This window comes from Culex quinquefasciatus, chromosome 2, assembly GCF_015732765.1.
Source record: "Culex quinquefasciatus strain JHB chromosome 2, VPISU_Cqui_1.0_pri_paternal, whole genome shotgun sequence".
Classification (NCBI taxonomy): Eukaryota; Metazoa; Arthropoda; class Insecta; order Diptera; family Culicidae; genus Culex; species Culex quinquefasciatus.
Genome location: NC_051862.1, coordinates 208587471 through 208606530, shown reverse-complemented (window position 1 = coordinate 208606530; position 19060 = coordinate 208587471). Strand labels below are relative to the sequence as shown.

At 38.7% G+C, this 19060-nt stretch overlaps 1 protein-coding gene across 2 annotated transcripts in view; it reads right to left on the bottom strand.

Moving 5' to 3' along the window:
* The window catches only part of LOC6041786 (transcription factor hamlet), a 133135-nt gene that overhangs the window by 61276 nt on the left and 52799 nt on the right, over window positions 1–19060 (bottom strand). For both annotated transcript variants that reach the window (XM_038255286.1, XM_038255284.1), the window contains exon 3: window positions 5011–5296. The gene's annotated coding sequence lies outside the window, so the exon portion shown is untranslated. The remainder of the gene's footprint in view (window positions 1–5010; window positions 5297–19060) is intronic.

Here is a 19060-nt window from a genome sequence, read left to right as displayed (position 1 = left end):
ACACCACCACAAAGCCCTCCTTTCCTCTGTCATAAAGGCCTTCGCGGGTGCGCGCAACTTTTGTTGCATATATCGCTGGAGGGCAAATAAAAATAAAACATAAAATAACATAGCTTTTTTAAACGAGAGCAATCATCAGCTGAGCTGGACCTGCGGGGGCAAGGGGTTTGCGCGGGGGACGCGCAACTTAAAGTGATACATAAATTTAATTTTACTTTCAATTCAAGCACGTCGAGTCAAGTCGCGACTCAACTACGTCGTCCGTACACCACATGTTGGGACTTTAAAGTCGATCGTTGGCGGTGTACCTCGGAGAAAACGGTTCAGCAGTCCCGGACGGTCGCGCGTATCTTCAACTTGTCATCTTCAGTTGAAATTGGTCGTAAAGGAAAAGTTGCGCTCGGGTTTTTCGGTCCGCGCCGTGAGGCTTTTCGTGTCTCGCTCTCTATTGTGAGGTCTGGGTGGGGGGGAGGGTTTTGAAACACGGAGCAGGAATGCGGATCACTTTTTTAAGAGAAGAGGAAGGAGCTGGTACAAATAACGATTAAAATGGAAGCTACAAATTAGAGTAAATATAAGCCTGTCATCGAAAGGGAATTTTCATTCATTAAAGAGCGCAAGCGCGAGGCGCGAGCCCAGGTCCAGGAATCGTAAATCTTGCAGTGGATAAGTACGCTGGATGCTGGTGTCTCGAAACACGAAGTTTGCTTGGAGCCAAATCCGAGCCGTAACACGGAAGATTGGGGTGATACTGTAAAGTATCGAGGGAGGTGGCATCGACTCTGGTAACGGTTAAAATATGTGGTGTGCGATTGATGCAGATGGTTTGCATGATATCAAATGGTAGTGAGTTTTTGGAACACTTGAAGTTTTTTTTTTTCATGTAATGTCCCTAAAGCCCATCAAACTTAATTCTTGTTGTTCTTCATATTATCCTTCCTTTAGAGTCCATGATCTTTCTCATACAATGATCATAAATGTACCCAAAACCTGATTATCAAGTCCGCTAACAATCTTAAGAGCTACTCCACGGTCAATAATCTTTCAGCTAAAACCAATTCATTACTCACAATCTTGTTTCTCATGAAGCTCAACCCCGTCATCCCTGAACACAACCACCCCATCTAAGGCTTCTCCACCCGAGCTTCTCTAATCACATTACCATTTCCCACTTTCGTTCTCATATCGGCAAAACATCACAAACTCAAAGCCTGAGCCTCCACAAGCCCCTGTCAAAGCGTCCGTGATCGAACGAGACGTCCCAATCGCCAAGATCTCATGAGGTTTGTGGGCGCGCGAAGGGAGAAAAAGTGAACTCTTATTAATTAAATCTTTCAAACAGCCTTCAAAATATGTATCGAATCACAGCAGCGCTGGCAAACAACAACGACGTCGCTGTCATCTTAAACCGAAAATCTTCGCCCATCTCCAATTCCGTTCCGGTTTTGCGAGCCAGCGCTCTGCGGTGAAGATCGCCGCCGCCGCGGTCCGCTAGCCATCGGGTATTAGTCGCTCCGAAACTGGATCTGGCAACGGTGTGTCCAAATCTATCACCCATCATCCATCATCGAATGCAAAGCAGGGTCCCCGCAAAATCAGACAAACCAGATTAACAAATAAAAGTGAATTTTTGATTTTGGTTTGATTGGTGTGGGGAAGAGGTGAGTAGAGGGGGTTTGTGGGAGATGCTGCGATGAACATCAACTCCCCCGGTACATGTCAAATCGTTGTTGCCGGATGAGTCTAACAGTGATTGAGTGATGTCCGAGTGGGGCGATGTAACGGGATGTCTTGATGAGTTTCGTTTGAGTTTACATGATTTGATCCATGCGAATCTTATATAGTGAAGAATTTTGAAATCACAGCAAAATTTATATTTAATGTTCCTGAAGCATATCAAAACTTGTTGCTCTTTATGTAATTCTAAGGGAGTAAATCCTAAAGAGAATGAAATGTTCATGAAGCAAATCAATTTGAATACTTGTTGCTCTTCATGTAATCCTCAGGTAGTTCATCTAATAGAGTCCAAAATCTTCTTCATATAATGTCCTGATCCATATCAAGCTAGATACTTGTTGCACTCCATGTAATCAATCGTATAGAATCTTCTTCATAATATAACAATATATTAAAATTGCTCTTCATATAAACCAAGGTTGTTAACGATAAAATTATCGAGGCTCGATCGATCGTTATCGTTATTTCGATAAATCTATCGGCGATAATGTACGATAACTCATTTTTAAAATCTTTCTAAATCGACTTAATTTTAACAAAATCATGTTACATTTTCAATGCTTTCACTAAGAATACGGTTTTTGAAAATCTAGTAAGCTTCAAAGTAATATATGCACTCAAAATAGTTCACAAAATATATTTTTTACTCACATTTTCATAATTTGCAATATGGGTTTCAAACAATGCAAAATTTTGTTTTAATGAGAGTTTTTTTAAATTACTAAAATTTTCACAAAAAGCGTATTTTTTCGAAAATACTAAAATTTTCCAAATCAGCAAATGTTAAAAAAAAAACAATAATTTGCAATGTGGTATCAAACGAAGCAAATTTTTACATGTTTTTTTCACTTTATTAAAAAAAAATATTAAAAATTAGAATTTTCACAAAATACCGTATTTTTGCGAAAATACTCAAATTTTCATAATTTGCAATATGGATATCAAACAAAGCTAAATTTTGTATTCTTTTTTTTGAGACTTTTTTTAAATACTTAAATTTTTACAAAATACCTTTTTTTTAAATTACTAATGTTTTCATAATTTGCAATATGGGATCAAACGAAGCGAAATTTTGTTTTTTTTAAGTTTTTTTTATATACTAAAATTTTCACAAAAAAGCATATTTTTTCGAAATAACTGAAATCAAATTTGCAAATACTAAAATACAATAATTTGCTATATAAATATCAAACGAAGCAAATTTTTCCATATTGTTTCGCTTTATTAAAAAAATATATTAAAAAATTTCGCAAAATATCGTATTTTTGCGAAAATACTCAAATTTTCATAATTTGCAATATGTATTTCAAACGAAGCCAAATTTTGTTTGCTTTTTTGAAAGCTTTTTTAAATACTTAAATTTTCACAAAATATCGTATTTTTTTGAAAGTACTCAAATTTTCATAATTTGCAATATAGGTATCAAACGAAATGAAATTTGGTTGGCGTTTTCACATTAATAGAGTTTTTTTTTGTAGAATACTAAAATTTGCACAAAATACCGTTCTTTATAAGAATATACTTCCATTTTCATAATTTGCAGTATAAATTCAAATGAAATGAAATTTTGTTTGCTTTTTCACATTAACATCTCTATTTTAAAAATACTAAAATTATCACAAAATAACGTATTTTTTTTATAAAATACTACAATTTTCACAATTTGCAACATGGGTATCAAACGAAGCAAAATTTTGTATGCTTAATATAAGGTATTTTTTCAGTAAAATATAAAAAAAATCGTTAAATAGCGAATTTTACGAAAATAGTCAAATTTTAAAAATTGCAATATGGATAGCAAACGAAGCGTTTTTTTTTGCTTTTTCACTTTGTTAGAGTTTTTTTTTGTAAAATGCTGAAATTTTCACACAATAGCGTATTTTTTTAAATATTTTTTTATTTGCAATATGGGTATCAAACGAAGCAAAATGTTGCATACACAATTTGAATGTTTGCATAAAGCATGCAAAATCCCGCTACGTTTGATACCCGTTTTGCATATTGTGAAAATTTGAGTATTTTCGAATAAAAACGGTATTTTGTGAAAATTGTAGTATTTTATAAAAATACTATAAAAAACTTTCGCAACGTTTTATACTCATGATGCGATTTTTTTTTGTATTTTGCACACTATGAAATTTGAGTATTTTTGAAGAAAAACGGTATTTTTTGAAAATTTTAGTATTTTATAAAAATACATTAATAAAGTGTAAAAACATATATAATTTCGCTACAATTGCAACCCAAATTGATTTTTTTTTTATATTTTACAAATTATGAAAATTTGAGTATTTTCGAATAAATACGGTATTTTGTGAAAATTTTAGTGTTTAAAAAAAACTCAAAAAATAGCATACCAAATTTGGTTTCTTTCAATATCCATTTTGCAAATTATAAAAAATAGATTATTTTCGCAAAAATAAGATATTTTGTGAAAATTCCATTATTTTTTTTTATAGAGTAAAAAAAAAACATACCAAAATTTGATTCGTTTGATACTCATGTTGCTTATTTTTGTTTTTGTTTTGCAAATTATGAAAATTTTAGTGTTTTCGAAAAACTACGATATTTTGTGGAATGTTTTGTATTTTCCGAAAAAAATCTCAAATAAAAAGCATACAAAATTTCGCTTCGTTTGATCCCATATTGAAAATCATGAAAGTTTGAGTATTTTTGAAATAAAACGGTATTTTGTTAACATTTTGAGTACATATTTATACTTGGGAACTATCTAAATTTTCAAAAAATATAGCCGATTTTAGAAAGATTTTAAAAATGAGTTATCGTCCATTATCGGCGATAAGATTATCGCCGATAGAAATATCGAAATAAAGTCCATGATATTCTTCATATAAAGTTGCTAAGGCCTATCAAACTCATTATTTCTAGGTCTTCATAGAATTCTCAGATATCACATACGTACATACAATCAAGTCTTGTTGAATACTTTTCAAAGAGTACCTCTTGTCCTCGTTTGAAGTTAAACCTTCAATTCTTCATTTAGATCTGGATATTTCTTCGTAAAGTGAATATGATCTACTTCAAACCTCTAGTCCTCCATAAAAAATCCCTAAGAGAATACCCAAATCATACCACAACTGACATCCCTTCCAACTCGGGGACCGTCAACTCTTCGTTCCAAACTCGGCAATCCCCCAAAAGCCCACGCACTTCTTAATTTTCTGCGTCCCCGCCAGCAGAGCCAAATCTTCACCCCGAAACCACAACACACACAAAAAAAAGAAGTATCAAATTTGTCGCAGCACAACTCACCTTCGGCCAATTCTGCGTTGCTTGGTGAGGTCCGGACACCTTCTCGTAGCAGTAGAAACAATACCGCAAAAATTAAGATCACCGTCTCGTTACGGCCTGTTTTGTTCCAACTTGGGCGAGATTAGAGTAGATTCATATTTTTTTTGTTGCTGGTCAGTACGGCAGTTGTTTGGGGGCCGGTTGATTGATTTTTTCAAGGTTCCACCAACGGCGGCGATGGCGAGGCAGTTTTTTTTTTGGCACAGCCCGATGATGATATCTGGAGTGACAGAGCTGGTGTCCGAATCTGTGGCGGAACGAGAGAAGAAGGAGGAGGTGGTCAGTGTTTTAGTCTACGCGCTTGAAGTTACATTTATTTTTAGGTTTATTTTTTTGTGGGGTACGATCGCGAACCAGTGTGAATGGATGATTATAATATGATCTGAAAGAGTTATTAATTAATATTAAGGCTTTCGGGGGCCGGGGTGTCGTCAGATCTTGCAGAATAAAACAACTACATCATCGTCGACGACGAAGGAGATCTGGTCGTTTCGTGTTCATCTTGAGCGAGGAAACCAGGAAGATCTCGGCGGGACTTGGAGGTCTTTGATAGATGTTGTTGAACAACAGTCCGTTGGACATGTTCGAGATGCGTAACAGACGATAAGGGCGAACTAGTTTTTTGAGAGGTTTTGAGAGGAGGCACTTCCAGAAGGAGATGGCCTTGCTCTTTGGAGGATGTGTAATGAGTTGAAGACCTTCAATGAAACATTCGTGTAGTATTTTTTTGAAGAACTCAATAGTTCTTCATACATAATCTCTGGCAATTTCTCATAAACTAAGAGTTCTTCAATAAGGGTGATCTTTTTGAATGTGTTCTCAAGTCGTCTCCAATCCAGATCAAGTTCAAAATGCCATCTTTGGGTGCACCTCACGCGCTCCCAAAATGTCTCAATAAATGCCACACATGTTCGGAGATCTACAAAAGTCAACACCCGCGTGACATTAAGTCATCCGTCATGTAAATCCCAACCCGCTCAGCGTTAAACCCATCAACCACGTTCTCGCGCATCTCGTAGATCTTCCCAGTGACGATCAAAAAGCGTGCGTTCGCTCCAAAAGGCCACGGCCAACGCTTAAGATAAGCCTCGGCGCGACCTCCGAGTGGACGCTCTGAGAAGCAAAAAAGAAGCCCATCCCCGTGGGCTCATCTTCCGCGCGTGAATCTCTCAGCCCCAAAAATTGCGCACTATTAGGTCGTCACAACGCTCATTTGAATGTCAAGTTGTAGCTCTCGGTAGCAACATCCATCCTGATGCAATACACGACCTGCCCCAGTGTTGAGGCCATTTAGCATAACTTCCAGCAAGCATAAACGAGGTTTGCGACAGACGCGTCGTAGACGCGCTGCGCGTCTAATAACGACCGTGGGAGGATCGGATTTTTTGCTTCTTCAAACGAGACACAATCAGCTATTGTTTCAAGACGGTAAGTATGTGCGCGCGGGCGCACTCGTGCAAGTTTTACAAAATATTGTTTGATTTGCTCATTAGCATGGGGTTGAAGTTGCGGCGGGTTTGTCGGTGTACCATCAGGATGGTGTTCAACAGCGGGCACTTGGCGGGTGAGTTTAGACAAGGTTTGTGGCACAGTTGGAGGTTGAAGCTGTTGTTAAGAGTGTTAGGTATGAGCGACCGGAATTGTCCTCTTTTATGATGGAGACCGGAACTGGTGTTGGAACATTGTAGAATCAGATGAGCTTTGGATTTATATCCAACGACCCCATATAAGTAAAATTAAAAAATAAAACGTATAAATTTCCAGATCACTTCAATGCATTTTTGAGGTCATATTTGAGTTCCAAGATTTATTGATGATGTTCGATAAATTTCACGATAGTTGCTTTTAAGACATAAAATAAAGGACGTTTGGTTGCTGAGTTAATGTCACTTAAAAATTCGACTCTATTTTTTTAGAAAAAGTCCTTTGAGCAAAATTTAAAATGTCTGCTGTTTGGGTGTTTTTGAAACCACCTTGAGTTAGAGGTTCGAATCCAGCGGCGGGCGCTCTAAAATTCTTTGTGTAAATATGGGTATTCGGCGCCGTCGTTTCGTGCCATACTTTCATACACTTAGGAGCCCAGGGCGGCGAAGTCCTTGTAGATTAAAAGGAAGACACTAGTGGTTGGTACTAGCAATGGTGACCGACAGCTATAAAGTCAACTTCGTTTTTTTTTTGAGTTAGAGGTATTCAAAAACAAAACAAAAAATGATTGTAGGCCCTTTAAGCTCTAGATCATTTTTTTATCATTTTGGTTTTCTTTCAGAAGTGGTATCACAGCAACCATGGATTTTCAGAAAATCAGTGAAACTCAAAATTGACACAGTTACATATGATTGCCTAAAGATTCGAGTCAGAGGGTATCCCTGATGTCATTTTTGTTTTTATTGTCACCCTATTGTACATACAACTTTCCAGGAGAGAAAAAATCCCAAAAATATTCCTCGAATGTATCTCTTGAGAATTTCCTAAATTTAATTTTTTTTCTCTTGTCACCCTAATGTAGAATAATCATATCTACCCATAGAGACCCAAAACATGAAGAAAAAAAACGATATTTTTACTATCTCCATAAATTTTGAGGGCATTTTAAATTTCTGTGGTCAAATTTACATGGAAAAACTTACGGTTTGACAATTTTAGAATTTCATTAGGAATATCCCAAGATTATAAAAAAAAACTAACCTAATCCACCTATGTGGTTGATGCCTTCCTCACTTTTTACCAAAAATGGGTAATATGAGTGGTTTGGACACACATTTCAGCTTTTTTTTAGATTCAGAAAAAAACACAGATATAACTTATGTGGTAATAACTCGATACTGGGTTGTCAGTTCTTCAATGTTTTGAACTCTTTAGAAAGTTCTTTCGTATGCTTAACCAACGATGGGTTGGATGATGGATCCGGACATCGTATACCTACATTTAAGTGAGATCCGGCTTCAAAAAAGAACATAAATATCAATTAAGTGGTAATAACTCGAGGCAGGGTTGCCAGATCTTCAATGTTGTGGACTCATTGGAAAGGCCTTTCAATTGCCTAACCAACGATGGGTTGGATGATGGATCCGGACATAGTTTACATACATTTAAGTGAGATCCGGCTTCAAAAAAGTACACAAATATTACTTAAGTGGTAATAACTCGAGGCAGGGTTGCCAGATCTTCAATGTTGTGGACTTGTTGGAAAGGTCTCTTGATTACCTAACTAACGATGTGTCGGATGATGGATCCGGACATCGTTTACATACATTTAAGTGAGATCCGGCTTCAAAAAAGTACATAAATATCACTTAAGTGATCATAACTCGAGACAGGGTTGCCAGATCTTCAATGTTTTGGACTCTTTGGAAAGGCCTTTCAATTGCCTAACCAAGGATGAGTCGGATGATGGATCCGGACATAGTTTACATACATTTAAGTGAGATCCGGCTTCAAAAAAGTACATGAATATCACTAAAATAGTCATAACTCGAGACAGGGTTGCCAGATCTTCAATGTTTTGGACTCTTTGGAAAAGCCTTTCAATTGCCTAATCAACGATGGGTCGGAAGATGGATCCGGACATCGTTTACATACATTTAAGTGAGATCCGGCTTCAAAAAAGCACATAAATATCACTTAAGTGGTCGTAACTCGAGACAGGGTTGCCAGATCTTCAATGTTGTGAACTCGTTGGAAAGGTCTTTTGATTACCTAACTAACGATGGGTTGAATGATGGATCCGGACATCGTTTACATACATTTAAGTGAGATCCGGCTTCAAAAAAGCACGTAAATATCACTTAAGTGGTCATAACTCGAGACAGGGTTGCCAGTTCTTCAATGTTGTGGACTTGTTGGAAAGGTCTCTTGATTACCTCACCAACGATGGGTTGAATGATGGATCCGGACATCGTTTACATACATTTAAGTGAGATCCGGCTTCAAAAAAGTACATAAATATCACTTAAGTGGTCATAACTCGAGACAGGGTTGCCAGATCTTCAATGTTGTGGACTTGTTGGAAAGGTCTCTTGATTACCTAACTAACGATGTGTCGGATGATGGATCCGGACATCGTTTACATACATTTAAGTGAGATCCGGCTTCAAAAAAGTACATAAATATCACTTAAGTGGTCATAACTCGAGACAGGGTTGCCAGATCTTCAATGTTGTGGACTTGTTGGAAAGGTCTCTTGATTACCTAACTAACGATGTGTCGGATGATGGATCCGGACATCGTTTACATACATTTAAGTGAGATCCGGCTTCAAAAAAGTACATAAATATCACTTAAGTGGTCATAACTCGAGACAGGGTTGCCAGATCTTCAATGTTGTGGACTTGTTGGAAAGGTCTCTTGATTACCTAACTAACGATGTGTCGGATGATGGATCCGGACATCGTTTACATACATTTAAGTGAGATCCGGCTTCAAAAAAGTACATAAATATCACTTAAGTGGTCATAACTCGAGACAGGGCTGCCAGTTCTTCAATGTTGTGAACTTGTTGGAAAGGTCTCTTGATTACCTCACCAACGATGGGTCGGATGATGGATCCGGATATCATTTACATGCATATAAATGAGATCCGGATATATGTGAAAACACATTTTTATACATAACTTTTGAACTAGTTATCGAAACTTCAAACAATTCAATAGCGATGTATGGGACCCTAAACCAAGTCGAATGCAACTGGTTTGGTCAAAATTGGTTCAGCCAGTGCTGAGAAAACTCAGTGAGAATTTTGGTCACATACATACATACACACACACATACACACACACATACACACACACATACACACACACATACACACACACATACACACACACAGACATTTGTTCAGTTTTCGATTCTGAGTCGATATGTATACATAAAGGTGGGTCTTTGAGCTTTTAATAAAAAGTTCATTTTTAGAGCAGGATTATAGCCTTACCTCAGTGAGGAAGGCAAAACCCTTGAGATACTTTAAGCGATACAAACCAGATCTCCCTTTTAGAATGTAGGTTGACGTTTAAAATTTGTCTCGCGATTTTTTACAAGATTTAAGTACAAAATTGTTTTTCTAAATTAAAAATGTTTTTTTTTTGGGTCTCAAATGTGGTCTGAACTTAATTTTTCTTTGAAACTTTATCATAAATTGCTGTGTTAAAACAAAACAAAAAAAAAATCTACTTTAAACTTTTATCGTGAGCCACCCTCATTTTCAACAAACTTAAAATTTGTCCCATTCTTTTTGAAACATTTTTCCTGAAAACAGCAAAGCTCCAAAACTTTACCATTTTTCTTTGACAAGTCTACAACTATGGATGTATGAAATCAACATTGAAAAAAAAGATACTCTGATTTTTTTGTGTGTTGAATTTCCAAATCACTTTTTGTTTAAAAATAGTATTTTATGCAACAAGTTGCAAAAAGAGGATTTTTTCAGCACGAGTCGTACATTTATCCAACGAAGTTCACCGAGTTGGATAAATACGACGAGTGCTGAAAAAATCAAGTTTTGCAACGAGTTCCATACAACATTTTTTGCAATTTCGAAAAACACCCATTGAGTGAAATTTTAAGTTGAATTTTCATGTATTTTGTCAATAAATCGTTTAAATCAAAAAAATGTTGAAAAGTGTTACTTTTCGAAACAAGTTCTGAAAAGTTCAACTTTTCAGCACCCATTTGATTGCTGAAAAGTAGAAAACTGAAAAAGAAATGTTGATTTTATTTTAACATTTCAAATTAATTTGGCAATCTACAAGTACTTTTTTTAATTATTCACATTTTTGATTTTGATCAAAAATAATCCAAAAATAGGAAAATGAGATTTTCTCAGTGTTGCCAAATAAGATCTCGTTTTTTGATTATTGAAATCTTGGGAATTATTGGTTCGTTTTTTAATCTTAAAAAGTGAAAATTTTGTGATTTTTTTGCTCTTTTCAATGAAAATTGTTTTGAAGTTTTTAAATACGCCCCAACATTAAATGTCAAAAATAAGTGTTTTGGCCCTTTCAGAAGGTTATGATATTGTTTCGATCAAAGATTTCTATTCTGATTCTGATTCTGATTTTTTGTTTCAATTGTATTTTATGTCATTAAAAATAATCAATAGTGACAAAAACTGCTATTTAAATTAGCAATTTTTCTGTGTATCATTTTTTTTACAAATGGCCATACTTATAACTTTGCCGAGTTCACCAAATATACCAAATTCCTTTGAAGATACGGATTTTTGAATTTTCACATACCATTTTTCAATGGACAGCTGCTAAATTTGTATAGTAAATGATTTGGACAAAATGATGATTAAAATTGTGTTTTTTGGTTTACGGAACGAAGTACAAAAGAAATTTTCATCCAACTTAAAAAAATGCAAAATTTATTTTCCATCAAATTGGCACTGGAGAATTGCTCAAAATCAAATTGTTCTTCAACTGAAATTTGTACCATCTTCATAAAGTATCCACAAAAGTTGAAAAGCTCGCCGAACCTACATTGAAGATTACCCAGGAAGATAATTGATACATGCTTCGCAACTATGACAGACCTCAAATCAAATAACTCGCGTGCGACAACAGATCTCTTTCTTCAACCTTCGCGCCTTCGCCAACTTTGTCGGAAAGAGAAATCGAACACCGAGACACTGCTGTTTACATCTCTGCCGGATCACTCTCCGTATACAATAGAACACCGACGACGACGACATCTGATGAACACCTTCGGGTTTTCGATTTCATAGACGTTAGACAATGATCTTCCTACTTTTGACCCAATTCCGATGCTTTGCGAGCGCGAGCTCGCGCCCGCGATTACATTCTTTTGTGCTCGAAGAGCCACTCGAGATTCGGCGAATGTCCACGCGGTAATTGGGTGTTTGACTTGGTGGCCGCCAGAGTATCTAATGAGCATACTTCACGCCACCGTGCGGCGACCGACCCGTCGGTGGAGTTTGGAGAGCAAATATAATCAATCAGGCTGAAGTTCGGCGCGTTTTATTGAAGCTAACTAGAGCTCGAGAGGATGAAAGGCGCCGACGAACTCTATCGAATTGAAGTCGGTGAGTTGACGCGGTAAGTGTCAGCCGAGAGATTTGCATAATTGGACACTCCTACGGAAATTGGAGTTTCTGAGCGCGGTTGTTGGTGTGTCGAAATTGGTGCAATACCGGTTTGAGGGATGCCTTGCGGGCTAGAAATCCTTGCCGGGCATGTGTAGGTGCCTTGAGGGTGACATAATCAACGCGAATACTTTGTCTCAGCGACGTTGAGTTGATCCAATTACACTACTCGACAAAACAAAACTTGTGTCAAGGGATTCACGATATCTCATCGGTTCCTCAGAGAAAAGGCATCCCCGAATCCGATGCAATCGACAGAATTTTATTTTATGTCCACACGGACTGATGCGAATGTGGTAAATTTTTTAACATAAAAAAATCGAACAATTTAAAAAAAACCATGCGTCTCCTCCCAACTATATGAGCCATCTACAAAAATATGGAAGCGCCTGGTGCCTGGCCATTTCCTTTAAGCACAACGGAAACAACCAATACAAATGTATAAAAAAGTTGTCAAGTTCGGGGGGTCCACAGCTAGCATTTTTTGTACGATTATAAAAATAAATATTAAAAGTTTAAAATTAAAATATTTGAAAAACATTATTTTTTAAATTTATTTGTTTATTGAAATTTTATGTTTCTCAAAGGTCTATGGGTACTTCGGGATGTCCATGGTCATCTAAAGACTCCCAGGAGTTAAGATCTACGATTCTACAGCCGTAACAAGCAAGGGATCGTCGGATTTTGACGCCGGATCATGTGCGTATAGCATCAGTGCATATGGTAGACTACTATATGAATGTGTAGGGATGTCCATGGTCATCCAAGGACTCCCTGGAGTAGGGATGTTCATGGTCATCCAAGGACTCCCTGGAGTTAAGATCTACGAGTCTACTACCGTAACATACAAGAGGTCATGGTCATCCAAGGACTCCCTGGAGTTAAGATCTACGAGTCTACCGCCGTAACAAGCAAGAGGTCGTCGGATTTTGACCCCGGATCATGTGCGTATAGCATCAATGGATATGGTAGACTACTATATGAATGTGTTGGGATGTTCATGGTCATCCAAGGACTCCCTGGAGTTAAGATCTATGAGTCTACCGCCGTAACAAGCAAGAGGTCGTCGGATTTTGACCCCGGATCATGTGCGTATAGCATCAGTGCATATGGTAGACTACTATATGAATGTGTAGGGATGTCCATGGTCATCCAAGGACTCCCTGGAGTAGGGATGTTCATGGTCATCCAAGGACTCCCTGGAGTTAAGATCTACGAGTCTACTACCGTAACATACAAGAGGTCATGGTCATCCAAGGACTCCCTGGAGTTAAGATCTACGAGTCTACCGCCGTAACAAGCAAGAGGTCGTCGGATTTTGACCCCGGATCATGTGCGTATAGCATCAATGGATATGGTAGACTACTATATGAATGTAATGGGATGTCCATGGCCATCCAAGGACTCCCTGGAGTTAAGATCTATGAGTCTACCGCCGTAACAAGCAAGAGGTCGTCGGATTTTGACCCCGGATCATGTGCGTATAGCATCAGTGCATATGGTAGACTACTATATGAATGTGTAGGGATGTCCATGGTCATCCAAGGACTCCCTGGAGTAGGGATGTTCATGGTCATCCAAGGACTCCCTGGAGTTAAGATCTACGAGTCTACTACCGTAACATACAAGAGGTCATGGTCATCCAAGGACTCCCTGGAGTTAAGATCTACGAGTCTACCGCCGTAACAAGCAAGAGGTCGTCGGATTTTGACCCCGGATCATGTGCGTATAGCATCAATGGATATGGTAGACTACTATATGAATGTGTTGGGATGTTCATGGTCATCCAAGGACTCCCTGGAGTTAAGATCTACGAGTCTACCGCCGTAACAAGCAAGAGGTCGTCGGATTTTGACCCCGGATCATGTGCGTATAGCATCAGTGGATATGGTAGACTACTATATGAATGTGTTGGGATGTTCATGGTCAACCAAGGACTCCCTGGAGTTAAGATCTACGAGTCTACGGCTGTAACAAGCAAGAGGTCATCGGATTTTGACCACGGATCATGTGCGTATAGCATCAGTGGATATGGTAGACTATTATATGAATGTGTAGGGATGTCCATGGTCTTCCAAGGACTCCCTGGAGTTAAGATCTACGAGTCTACTACCGTAACATACAAGAGGTCATGGTCATCCAAGGACTCCCTGGAGTTAAGATCTACGAGTCTACCGCCGTAACAAGCAAGAGGTCGTCGGATTTTGACCCCGGATCATGTGCGTATAGCATCAATGGATATGGTAGACTACTATATAAATGTGTTGGGCTCCCTGGAGTTAAGATCTACGAGTCTACCGCCGTAACAAAAAAGAGGTCGCCGTTTGGCTAAAGTGGTAAGCAAAGACTTTTGTTCAAAGTTCAAACTTAAATATTTCGATAACTTTACATCGATTGTAGATCTAAACTCCAGGGAGTCCGTGGATGACCATGAACATCCCAACACATTCATATAGTAGTCTACCATATCCACTGATGCTATACGCACATGATCCGGCGTCAAAATCCGACGACCCCTTGCTTGTTACGGCGGTAGACTCGTAGATTTTAACTCCAGAGAGTCCTTGGATGACCATGAACATCCCTACACATTCATATAGTAGTCTACCATATCCACTGATGCTATACGCACATGATCCGGGGTCAAAATCCGATGACCTCTTGCTTGTTACGGCCGTAGACTCATAGATCTTAACTCCAGGGAGTCCTTGGAAGACCATGGACATCCCTACACATTCATATAGTCGTCTACCATATGCACTGATGCTATACGCACATGATCCGGGGTCAAAATCCGACGACCTCTTGCTTGTTCCGGCGGTAGACTCGCAGATCTTAACTCCAGGGAGTCCTTGGATGACCATGAACATCCCATTACATTCATATAGTAGTCTACCATATCCACTGATGCTATACGCACATGATCCGGGGTCAAAATCCGACGAACCCTTGCTTGTTACGGCGGTAGACTCGTAGATCTTAACTCCAGAGAGTCCTTGGATGACAATGGACATCCCTACACATTCATATAGTCGTCTACCATATGCACTGATGCTATACGCACATGATCCGGGGTCAAAATCCGACGACCTTTTGCTTGTTACGGCGGTAGACTCGTAGATCTTAACTCCAGGGAGTCCTTGGATGACCATGAACATCCCAACACATTCATATAGTAGTCTACTATATCCACTGATGCTATACGCACATGATCCGGGGTCAAAATCCGACGACCTCTTGCTTGTTACGGCGGTAGACTCGTAGATCTTAACTCCAGGGAGTCCTTGGATGACCATGGACATCCCATTACATTCATATAGTAGTCTACCATATCCACTGATGCTATACGCACATGATCCGGGGTCAAAATCCGACGACCTCTTGCTTGTTACGACTGTAGAATCGTAGATCTTAACTCCAGGGAGTCCTTAGATGACCATGGACATCCCGAAGTACCCATAGACCTTTGAGAAACATAAAATTTCAGTAAACAAATAAATTTAAAAAATAATGTTTTTCAAATATTTTAATTTTAAACTTTTAATATTTATTTTTATAATCGTACAAAAAATGCTAGCTGTGGACCCCCCGAACTTGACAACTTTTTTATACATTTGTATTGGTTGTTTCCGTTGTGCTCAAAGGAAATGGCCATGCACCAGGCGCTTCCATATTTTTGTAGATGGCTCATATAGTTGGGAGGAGACGCATGGTTTTTTTTAAATTGTTCGATTTTTTTATGTTAAAAAATTTACCACATTCGCATCAGTCCGTGTGGACATAAAATCAAATTCTGTCGATTGCATCGGATTCGGGGATGCCTTTTCTCTGAGGAACCGATGAGATATCGTGAATCCCTTGACACAAGTTTTGTTTTGTCGAGTAGTGTTATCGGTTTCGAAGATACCGTATCGAAGGTTCAACTCCCAATTCATGGGAACCGCTGGCTGTTACCACGTAAAGTTACAATATTAGTGCAGCCAAGCCTCTAAACCATCGCGTAACGCCAGAAGCCCTCCAGCGGCGGTGACCATCGTGAGAAAATCCGATCACCTCGGAATTTTTCGCACCCAAACGTCAATGATGGACGACGGTCGGCCAGGGCCCAGCAGGGGAAGATATTAGGGGGCCCAAATTAATGAGGCTCCTCTGGTGCCGGGGAAATAGATAATCCCACCAGCTAGAAAATTGACCTCGCACTCAATCGACTGTCCGAAATGATGACAGCGACGGTAGAAGCCCAGCGGGGTCCACGCGAACCGTTCAATAACTCATATCTCGTTGTCCCAAAAATGGAAGGTAGCGAAGCTTCCGTCAAGCGAGTTACAACACGACTTGATCCGCTACCGGTTGATGAGTCAACCAACGCCACTCTGAACTTCACGAAATTGGAACCGCACCCACCAGCTGACCTTGACTTTGCAGAAAACTGTCCATCTTCAGCGTTGAAGTCGCTACCGAACGACAGTGGCAGATGAGTCACTTTGTACAGCATGCACTTCCAACTCCCCGCTGAATCTACCAAGTTGTTCCCACGCTGACCGTCCTTCTCCGTTCGGAGTTGTGTAATTTAACACCTCCCCAACCCCTACCTCACCCTTCTGAAAAAAAGACAGAAGCGACGAACCTGCTGCGCCCAAGTCGCCACACTTTATCTCCCATCCCATCCGCTCGCTCGCTCGCGCGGTCTATTTGCATAGAGTTAACAATTAATCATAAACTAATTCATTTTCGGTAGCTCCCGCGCGCGAGATTTAGCTCATAAAACCATTTTCCGGTCCTTAAGCTCCGAAAAAAACGCTACCATCTTTATCAACGCGCTCCCTGAGCGCTCGCGCGCTAATGAAGTGCGATCGTGTTGTTTGGGCCGACTCCGTCGGCATCCCACCCCGAAAAGGTTAATAATAAGTTTATTATTTATACTGGCCCCCTCTCTCTGTCGGTTCAGGCGGAAATGACACGTCCATAAAAACGTTACCCTCCAGCCCCTTCACCGCTCTTCGCCGTCAAGCGACGAACCCCGCTAATGACTCTTTGATACCATCAAGCGCCTGGGACGAAAGTGAAGCTTAATCGTCCGGGTAATTATCACCTCTCGCACCCCGCTCACCTCTGAACCCCCTCTGCGGCGGCGATGATGAGCTTCATCGCGATGGCTTCATATTCTCACCTCGGCGGTGGAGAGCCCGTTTATTGGACGTTTCACTGGTCACGGTACGGAGCGTTTAGTGAGCGTTTTCTTGCTTTTCGTGAGGGGGCGTTTAACCCTTTGGTGGCCATTTCTATGAAATCTTGAATGCTGGGCAAAATATTTCCACAAAATTAATTCTAACTTCAGACTTCAAATTAAAAAAAAATTCTCAATTTCATCAACTCCAGCTATTCCCGACCAAATATAAAATTAAGCTGGGCTCAGTAGCTTTTCAGAACTTATCAACTCCAACTCCTGTACCTAAAAAAACTGAAACTTAACTGATTTTGACTGTACAACTCAGCTGGTTAAAAAAACTTAAATTTTGTCAACTTTGACTTCGTCTTTGATTCCCGTCCAAATAGAAAATTAATCTGAGTTTGGTGGCTTCCCAAAAATTGACAATTCCAGTTCCTGCTCCTCTACATTCTCAATTAGACTGTACAACTCTGCTGGAGAAAATATAGCCTTACCTCAGTGAGGAAGGCAAAATAAACTGAGCTCGGAGGCTTCTGCAAAATTTGTCAATTCCAATTTCAGTTCCTAAACAATCTCGAACTTAACTGATTTTGACTGTATAACCTTGCTGGTTCAAAAATCTTAAAATTTGTAAACTTGAAATCCGTTTTTTGATTCCCGGTCAAGTATAAAATTAATCTTCCCACAATTTTTAAACTCCAACTTCAGTTCCATAAAAAACTCAAGCTTCACTGATTTTAACTGTACAACCCTGCTGGTTCAAAAAACACTAAATTTGTCAATTTCAACTCCGACTTTCATTCCCATCCAAATAAAAAATTAAGTTAAGCTTGATGACCTCTTAAAATTTATCAATTCAAACTCCGTTTCCTCAAAAAAAAATCTATCTTCACTGATTTTGACTGTACAAGTGTACAACCCTGCTGGTTCAAAAATCTCATAATTTCTCAACTTCGACTCCGACTTTATTTACCGTCCAAACATAGAATTAAGCTTGATTTGGCTCAAACTTTGTGGGGACCTTCCCTATGACCAAAGAAGCAAGTTTGTGTCATTGGTTCATCCACACAAGTCTCCATACAATTTTGACAGCTGTACGTAAATATTTAAACAGCTGTAACTTTTAATTGAATTTTCTGACCAATTTGGTGTCTTCGGCAATGTTGTAGGTATTGTTGATGACTATTGAGAAAAAATAGGTACACGGAATTTATTTTTAGCTGTTTTTTATTATAATTTTTTTCACAAAAACTCAATTTCTCATAATAAGTATTTTATGATTTTCGAGATTTTTCTTATCTTTTATGTAAAATTGAATTTAAAATCGAAAAGTACTTTTAAGATTTTTTTGAAAAAGGGCTCCGTTTTCAAGATATAGCCACTGAAAGTTTATTTTTGTAAAATTTCGATTTTTTCCAAAAATCACTATTTTTTCAAAAAAATATAACTTGACGGCAGAATTTTTGACCATACTTCTCTATTGCTCAAAAGTTGCGGGTTTGGGAAATTAGGTTTTTGTCAATAAAATGTTTATTAAAAAATCAAATCCGTGTACCTATTTTTTTCTCAATAGTCCTCAACAATTCTTACAACTTTGGCGAAGACTCCAAATTGGTCAGAAAATTCACTCAAAAGTTACAGCTGTTTAAATATTTGCGTACCATTTTTGTATGGACAGCTGCCAAAATTGTTTGGAGACTTGTATTGGTCATAAAAAAGGCCCCCACAAATTTTGAGCCAAA